At 37.0% G+C, this 8,717-nt stretch overlaps 1 long non-coding RNA gene across 1 annotated transcript; it reads right to left on the bottom strand.

Moving 5' to 3' along the window:
* Window positions 1-3,230: 3,230 nt before the first annotated feature.
* On the bottom strand, window positions 3,231-7,402 carry LOC139130168 (uncharacterized). The gene is made up of 3 exons (XR_011551809.1): window positions 7,088-7,402; window positions 4,407-4,544; window positions 3,231-3,438 (listed from the first exon to the last, which is right to left on the bottom strand). It is a non-coding gene; the product is annotated as an uncharacterized lncRNA (long non-coding RNA).
* Between the last annotated feature and the right edge of the window lie 1,315 nt (window positions 7,403-8,717).

The following is an 8,717-nucleotide window of genomic DNA, read 5'->3' as shown; positions in this document are numbered from 1 at the left end:
TTTATCTGCCAGTTTTGACGATTTTCCAGTGTTTCGTCCTAGTGTATGACAGACAATTACAGTTGTTCAGATGACATTTAGACCCATGACCTCATACGTAAGAGACTGATTTGTTATTAACTAAGTCTAAACAAAAATTAAACTGAAAAATTCGACTAAGTAGCAGTCTAGATTATCCACGCTTTGGTGGCAATCTTAATGTAAGGAATTGTGACACGCTGTATGCCCAAAGTTATACATGGGTGATAAGATTACCAGAGAAAAAATTGCTTCATAATGACACCATTTCTTGCAAAACTTAGATGTTCAGTATTGTAATTAAATATTTTATTTGCTTCAAATCCATAGGATAAGCTAAATTTTCCAGAAAATAAGCCACTTTTGACTAAAGGCAGAAGCCGTAGTGTGAAAATATGGTGGTTTCACTGAGAGTTACACAGACGTTACTAGAGAGTATACGAGCCTAACCTTGCCAAACATTTGTAAAATGAGATATTGCATATACTACTCTACAATGATAACAACTGACACACCAATTGAATCCTTACCTATTACTATAAGGCTGATTTGCAATGATGCGTATCACAATATTACTTAAAAACCCATAACCAGAGAAATTTGGTAGTCTTGTGACGTACCGGTATGTCATACTATTTACATTGGAAATACAAGATTAACTATGGTATGATCAACTTTTATGATATAATGACCTACATCACAAAATGTAAAGCAGTTCTAAGCTTTGTCCAATTGCATAAACCATATTGGTATCACTATTTAACAAGAAATATTCTATGCTATGTCATCATTTGTTTTATGGATAATATGGTTGGTACGCCTTATAATTCAACTATAATCTTTACAATAGGATCTCTGAAATCCTATCTCTACTCCGAGGACCTTCTTCAAGACTGTGATAGAAGATGCATTCGTTTTTGTCAGTTTTGGGTCATTTTGTTTGAATTTTGAATTGAGTATTCCACTGGCAACTAAACAGTTTTCAGCATTTTTAAGAGATTTCCAAATCTTGCCCTTATTTTGCAGGGTCCTGAAATAAGACTGTGCCTGTAAATAAGACCAATTACCACAGTCAACTGCACTGGTTTGGGCTTGTGCATCCTTTTTATCAAAAGCTGTCTTTTTTCATCTCCTGATCCAGAACAGACTGGAGTAAACCAGCATTCCAATCAAACAAAGAGAGGAACCCACTGATATACGTAATAAACAAGGTGATATCTGATGTTATGCACATTAACCACATGATCCACGACCATAGATATTTTCAAAATCTCTATGGAAAACAAGATGTTTTTCAGCAAGTTCTAAATTGTGTAAACTCATTTATCTCGCAAAAAATATGGATAGCTTCAGAAAGACAAGCAAAGTGTTTGAGATACTGTTGCGGTAGAATAACATTTAAACATAGCAGGCTATAAAATAAAAGCCACGATGGAAGTTCGGTGGCTTTAAGATGGTTGTACTGTTTTTCTTGAGCCCTCGCACTTCATTAAAAGCCAATAATACTTACTGTATGAGCATGAATTATTGCGTGTATTTTAGCTGAATAGTGCAAATACAGATGAATACAGTCAAGAATCAATTGCTTGTATTCAGCAAGCCTGTATTCATGCGGATTCATATGGACTCACATGTATTATTCTATAATACAGGCAAGTCATTAATGTGAATTTAGCTGTATTATTGCGTTTTCATGCAGTGTCGGAAGTCTTTCAAATATAGTCAGGGGTTGAATATGCTGAAGTCTCTTTGATACTTCTTTAATGCGTTTTCCTATAAAAAATGGCTGTTGAGATTGTGTTGTGGAAGACTATTTATACATGGTTTTTAGTTACACCCAGCAAGACACCATGCATGTAATCAGGGACTATTCCAGCTACAAGATCCAATTCTGGATACAGGGCTAAACCATTTTGTCCGCATATTCCATCAACTCTGTTGAACAAAGTTGCTACAGGCAGCTGCACATATCATCCCTCCTGTTGTACGTATGTCTTCCCTTTGACCTGGTGGACAATGTGGATAGCATCGAGCGTGTTCTTTTCCTTGCTATACGACGACACCTTTTCCCTTCACGTTACACATCCAGACTCTCTTTTATGCATGGTCACGTTCAGTACTTACGCTTTTGCTTGTAGGTCCATGGAACCAAGAATAATGACAACCTTAACATTTTTTGGCAGTTTACATCATGAAGATCAACCATTAGTCCATTGTTTTAAAGTTTCCCATTTCCACACCACTGGCACCCATGTACTCTCTGAAAGGAGGCACATTTTTCCCGGCCAAATACTAGCCATTATTATATTAGCACAAGAAAACGTGTGTCCTTGGGGTAGTTAATTTATCTAAAGAAAAACTGGCCACAGCTTCACACTTGTGGATGTGCACAGTGGCACCCTGTCTGTGTTGAAAATTGCGCTTATATTATTTTCTCTGAACAAAAATTGACCAGTTTGTGAAAGTTTGCAATAGAACTCTACATCTGTAATGTCAACTATTTCATTTTGTTGATTATTGCTTTTTGTATGAAGTTTAGACTTTTCAATTAGGCTTGACACTATTTTTCTTCAAATATGCTGTTCATTTGAGCACCAATATCAGCTACAATAAAGTAACATACATGTATTTGTTGAAGATTTGCTTTCATTTGGCTAGAATATGGGCCTTTGTAACGCAGCCCTTCACATTCATTTTCATCACACTGGAAAATATCAGGATCACTCGGATACAGATGGTTGCAAAGTACACAGTAGTGTTGAACTGTTTAGTTTGTTTTACTGCAATTTTCCATAGGTTGTCATACTTCATAATGTTTTTCAAAACTGGTGATTCTGGACAAAGCACGTCCAAAAGCTTCAGTAGGTCCTTTGATGAAGAACCAGACAAACTGGCGCGAAAAATATAACTGAGAATACAAGTATGTTATACTTCTGTGTCAGTCAGTTCAGGTCCATCAGATTTCAATGATTCATCTCCAGAACTGTCATTTGAATCTTCAGTGTCATTCTCAGTTTGTCTCTCAATGTCACTCCAGGAACTGTCAGATGAAATATCAGATGATGGACATGTGCTGTCACTGGGCTCATCATTAGACAGTTTCAGGAATGTCAGAAGCCATAGTATGGTCTTCTCTGCTACAATTTACCTGCAAAGACTGCTCAGTATCATCAGAGGTGTTATCCATTTCGGTGTTTGCACGACCCCGTGTGCTTAAAGTAGGACTGCCAATATTATCTCTTTCATGTTCATTTCCCACCATTTCACTGTCAAAGAGTGGCCCACCACGTTGTCCAGAACTTCCATCAGGACGTTTGTCTGAAGCTTTCGCTAAGGCTGATCGTCTTCTCATAAGGGTGCGTTTTGGAATGGGAATGGTCGGGTCTATCAAGTACAATTTCCTCACTGGTTTTACTGGACCTGTCAAAAGGGTAAGATGATAATAGTATAGTATTGATCTTGGCCTGTTCATTTCCCACATCCCTGCTGCGAATGAGAGATACATATTTTGTGCTAAGACTGACTGTTTAACCATCAAATTGATAGGTGATTGCATATGTGTGCCATTGTTGGTTCCCTTATTGCAAAACAAAGTGTGCCTGCATAAGTTAGTAAGTTAGATAAAAACTTAAATAAAATTGATGACAACATATCATGGATACGTAATTACCGGCAGTGTATAATATAGAAATAACGGACGATGCGCTGACCATTAACGTTTATTTATGGGCAAGGGCGAAGGAAAGCCAAAAAAACCTTTGGCTTTCCTTGAGCCCGCGCGGAGTCTGTTCTTCAATTATAGTATCAACGAACCCCGAAAAAGCGTCAAAAGTTACGAAAATTTCCCGTGCGAACGACAACGGGGCCCAAGAACTTGTTAGTGATAGTGCGCCCGCTGCAAAAATTTTGCAAATCCGGAAATTTAAAAAAAACAAAAAAACCATCTAAACTTAGCCCACAAATGCTCCGTTTTATCTTGTGATTGATTATGATCTTTGTACAAATCACAATTTTCGTTTTATTCGTAAAGTTACTGTGTTTGCGATATTATTCATATTAACAGGCATGAAAACAAACCATTACTGTGTATTTGTGGGCAGTCAGGTGGTCCAGCTCGAACAATTAAAACAATGGAAAGGGCATGGTAATATAACAAAGCTTCAGCAATTTAAGCAGGCTATGATCAAAGCAAAATTTACATTACTTGATATGTGGTCTAGGGTTTTGATTTTTACTTATGGTATTTTAGTCCTTTTCATGACTGAACTGCAGCAGATAATAAAACGCTTGAGCACATTGGCAATGAAAAAGCGTACATTATAGTGTGAATGTTGCAAAACTGACCGATTATCTGTTGTTTTCAATATAGAAATAGAGAAATGACTTACTTTTTTTATGAGCACTGACAAGATGAGACAAAATCCTTTCTCTCCGTGACAGTGTCCGACCACAAATCTTGCACAGGTATTCCTTTTTTTGTCCTGTATCTAGTATTTCATAGCATGACTCTTTGTGTTCCATTTTATCTTTAAAACAAACAAAACATATGGAGTCAGACACTAACAAAATGTTCACATCATTATCGAAAGTGTTTATCAATTATGTAAAGGGGCTTTGCAATTGTTCCTGAGCAAAGAAATTTATTACAGCATACCAACAAAAAATCACCTTACAAAATTTACAGTTAAACTTATCAAATATTGAACTCATGATAAAAATGTTTTTTTTTTTGAAATCATAATCATAACTTATTAATAATCATAATCATTACAATGGGGTTTCCAGAAGACTTGCTCAAAATACACTACATTGTTTGTAAAAAAAGCGAGATTTATTACTCTGTAACATACATATCAATAATTTATCTATATTCATAATTAATTTTTGATCATAGCTGGAAAAATCAACACAAATAATGTCTAATTAGCCTGTGCTGGCGTCCGCCATTTTGATTTCGATACCACGACATACCAGATATGAACTGAAAATGCTCACATGTTTAATTATATATTGCAGTTATGTGTGAATTTGAACCTTTGCCCCATATTTGCAACTTCATTGAAAATATTATGATCAACATAATGAACAATATTCACCACATTAATTATAAAAGGCCATGAAGTATACAAATATGTAATTAGCTGAAATAAAACTATTAAATTTCTTTGACTGCTGTCATCGTATCACCACTTTATATAGTAAGTGTAATAGCAAGTGTAATTACCTGTGGCCAAGTCCTTCAAGCTATATATACCAAACTGTGAAAGCTCATTAGATATGCAAATTATAAATAAGCTGACATGAAAATGTGAAATGACTTTCAATATTGTATTGACCTGGTATAATCATCAATGTACATAGCATGTTTTGCCAACTTTGATCATTAATTAAATCCCAGTTTATATCCGTAATTAGAAAAGATAATTGAAAATGCAAATAAGGAATTGGCTGTTGTATCATAGTATCGTTAATATATATAACAAGTTGCGTCAACTTTGGTCTAGTCTATTCAGATAAATATACCTAATTAAGAAAGTTCATTAAATATGCAAATAAGGAATTGGCTGAAGGAAAAATGCTTAATGATTTTCAATAATGTTGCATCATAGAATCTTCAATATATGTATCAAGTTTCATGAACTTTGGTCCCGTCAATTCAGATATATATCCCTAATTTGCAAAGTTTATTAAATATGCAAAATAGGAATCGGCTGAAGTAAAATGCTTAATAATTTTCAATAATGTTGTATCATAGTATCTTCAATATATGTAGCAAGTTTTGTCAACTTTGTTCAAGTAAATTCAGATATATATCCCTAATTAGGAAAGTTCATTAAAGATGCACATTAACAGCTATCTTTCATATCATCCCTTAATGGTTCCCACTGCTAATATATCTTGGTGTGTCAACATTTATTTGTAGCAAGTCTCATCAAATTATGTGCAGTCGTTCTCAATGTGTAGCCCTTTTTTCTAAAATCAGTAATTATGCAAATGAGCAAAAAGTAAGCAAGCCACACCCACTAAAAACTTATCAGTTCTTGCCATTTGCAAACTAAATCTATATACCAAATTTGATTTTGATCTGATGAGCCGTTTTTGAGATATCGAGCGCACAGACAGACAGACGCACAGACAGACAGACATCGCTGCGACATATGCTGACGTGTGTGAACACGTGAGCAAAAAAATCGATAAAAACCTTCTGCCCATTGATAATTATTGTTTTCCATTGACATTTTAGTATCAAGTATGAATAATTTAAGCACCTCCGAAAAGAGAATGGCTTGGAAACGTGAATGAACATTGTTTTCAAATCCCTAACGTTAACTTGGAAACGCAAATCAGCTGATAGTACATTTGTGTCTGCCGTTTGTGCAACGTCAATGCCTATGTTGAATGGCACCTCCCCCACACAACAAGTGGAGTAACCAAGATCTACACCCCCTCCCCAGCCCACGGACAATGCCAAAACTTTTGCCAGCGGTGGTAAGATATTCCGTTACTATAAATTGGGTATTCTACGATCCAGAGTGAGGTGCACAACTCGTGCGGCGCGGAAGCTGACTCCACAGGTCAACAAAGCAGCTGGCATTGCAGCGCGTAAGTCGGAAAGGAAAACGCTACGTTAACGTTTCTCCCAAATTTTACGGAGCTCCTAAAAAGGACCTAACTGAACTAACTTGGTTTTGCCTCCTCAGTTCAATTGTTAAGGCATCTTCATAGCTTTTAGAAAATCCCCAAAATAGAATTTCACTGTCAGCTTGCGAGGTTCATTTTGACGAACAAGTTGGACAATGTTCCGACGTGAACACGTACGTACAGCCACAGTCACCTGTGGTCTATTCCGCTCCCCGTCTATGCCCCACAGACGTGTGTAAATATGCCTGCGAAGAAGAGTTTATACACGTCCATGGGGCACAGCGGAAAAGACCACAGGTGATTGTGGTACAGCACTTCATTATAATATATAACGCTGAATGCACGAGTTCCCTTACACATAACGTACAACAAAGTCAAGGGTATAGTATTATGACCCATCGTTGATCGAATACTTAAGGTAAAATACCTTCTCAATCCAACGTCTTCGACCGAGACCAAGCCAGTCTGTATCCCTACGGGCAGTTCGCTGTGTTAGTGGCCGCGTCCACAAACAGATCAGAATATTCGGCCCAGTAGACGCGAATTCACAAACTTGTGTATCCTCTTCGGTTAATTAGGTAAAACGGCACATGAATGAGGTTGTCAATCGTATTATCCATAAACATTATACGTATGCCAGGTACTCTAAAACTTTGCACTTCGTGCAAAAAACTTTCCTTCAGAGAAGTGACACCAGTGTGCGGTACCACGTAGATAACAGTGATTGTTCTGTACGAGGGGCGAGGCAGTTCACGTATACATAATAAGTCAAAGGTCGCAAATTCCCGCCTTCACGCGCAAGACTATAAAAGTAATTAGTGAAGAGGTTACATATCTGTTTCATTCCTATTTAAATGGCATAGTTTCGCAGTTCCGATGAAGTATTTGATGTTTTCAATATCGTAGTAAATTTCCTTCACACTGTATTTTTATTTAGAATTCCATATGGTCATGACACTGAAGGACCTATCTTTGAACTATTTTTTGTAATAAGTGTAGGTAACAGTAGCAAATCACAGTAATACGGCAAGATTGCTGGAAGGAAAATTTTGTCACTGCTTGGTACTTGAAATCGTGAACGCTTTCGCAATTTGTAAATTTATTAATATCACCCGACCATAATGAAATATGCAACGATTGCATGGGATGAGGAAGAAGAGTGTCGTTTCTTTAGCATGTCTAGACGAGAGTACGGAACCTCGGAAACCTCACTCACAGTGTCGTGAATTACAGCATGTAGCCTAGACTCGTCGAGCTCTACAAGGCAAACCGGACACTCAATCAAATTCCACTGTACCTTATTGATTTATATTACATAACACGACATAATAATGTATTCTTGTTGTTTACATTGTTATTCAGTCATTTTAAGTTCGAACCAGTGGTGTGATAGTGTTACACGTATTCCTGTGGGAAACTAACACGACATGAACCAGGCCATTCTAGCGAATCACAACGCGGCCCCGCCAAAATTGCTTTGTCCGACCGAGTCTATAAAAGGCCGAACAAAAAAAATGTGCTGTTCCGATGTCGTTTTTATTGGAAATGCTGAGGCTAGTCTGTATGGAAATGACCAAAAATACATATGTATTGAACCTTGAAGTGTTGCTAAGGGATTACTTTTTAGTTTTTACCGATGGCTCGTCAGTTTTGCCTGCTTCTTATGAACTCAAGGTCAACATCCAGTAATATTCACTGTCGCCCACTGCAAATTAGTTTGTGGGGGAGTTGATGAACTGGTCTTGCGAAAACTATACGCAAATGTTCTTTCCTACTGTTGCCGCCGATTGAAACTTATCTTCACCGTTTCTACATATGATCCACAAAACCAGTTGCTGTTTCACCACAATGTCTTAGTTTTCCGCGAACTATGCCGGTGATTACTTTTGGTTGCCTTTTGACGAACAATTTTTCTCCCCTGAGTATTGTGCATTCTTTCGGTGGATTACTCCAAGACAATAAATGAAAGTATGACAATCAACTATTGGTTTATTTATTTCTGTTTCGACTGGCATTTATGACTGTTATTGGGTAATATTTTGCACCATAAATTTGTA

This window comes from Ptychodera flava, chromosome 1 (assembly GCF_041260155.1).
Source record: "Ptychodera flava strain L36383 chromosome 1, AS_Pfla_20210202, whole genome shotgun sequence".
NCBI classification, from domain to species: domain Eukaryota; kingdom Metazoa; phylum Hemichordata; class Enteropneusta; family Ptychoderidae; genus Ptychodera; species Ptychodera flava.
The sequence above is the reverse complement of the archived record's forward strand: the minus strand, read 5'-3'. Positions and strand labels throughout refer to the sequence as shown.